This window comes from Sylvia atricapilla, chromosome 14 (assembly GCF_009819655.1).
Source record: "Sylvia atricapilla isolate bSylAtr1 chromosome 14, bSylAtr1.pri, whole genome shotgun sequence".
Lineage (NCBI taxonomy): Eukaryota > Metazoa > Chordata > Aves > Passeriformes > Sylviidae > Sylvia > Sylvia atricapilla.
In genome coordinates, this window is record NC_089153.1 from 10,843,089 (window position 1) to 10,843,985 (window position 897).

The following is an 897-nucleotide window of genomic DNA, read 5'->3' on the forward strand; positions in this document are numbered from 1 at the left end:
TTGTTGTTTCTTGATTTGTTAGCTGATCTGAATTTAATATGGATTTAATCTGTATGGTGACCAAGGAAACTGGTGAGTAACTGGTAGAGATGCCAAGTACAGCCACAAAGCCAGTGAAGTGTAGGTGTAGCCCCTGAGCAGCCAACAACAGTAACAAATCCACTGCTACAGCCCTGAGGCTGTGTCACCTCTCCCGAGCTTGGTGGCCATTTCAGCACTGACCAGCACAGAGCACAGGCTCCCCCTGACTCTGGGGATAAGCTCAAGGACACCCAGAGCCTGGTCACAGATGAGAACTCACAGACACCAGACATCACCCTGCCTGTGTGGAGCACAAAGCACACTCCCATTGTTCTTCAGAGTATCAGAGCAAGACCTCCAGCACCAGGTCAGCTTGCACAGGGCAGGTTGTACCTGGATGGTCACATCCCTCTCTCAATCCCTCTCTGGCAGGAGCTGCAGTAAGGGTGGCAGTGAAGCGAGAGTCTTAACAGAGATTTTGGATCTACCCAGTGCACCAAAACTGCCTCCCTTCTGTATTCTCTAAGATCAAGGCCACAAAGAGCCATGATGCCATGTTTAATATTACGGCCATTTCACCTTAATTTCACCTAAAACTCCTACACAGAACCCAGCAACTTGTATTGAGCTAAGTATTTCCTTCAGACACAATCTCTTCAATTAAAAAGGCATTAAGCTCTGGTTAGGATTAACCAGTTTTACCAATAAAAATCCACAGTTTACTTTTTTGAGTTTGTGTGGTTTCAACTTCTACCCATTGGATGAATATTTGTATATCTTTTTCTGTCCAGTTTGAAAACTTGTTAATACAAAGTATCTCCTCCCTGTAAAGGAATCTGGTTGTCTCTTGATCTTCATTGTAAGCTGAACAGACTC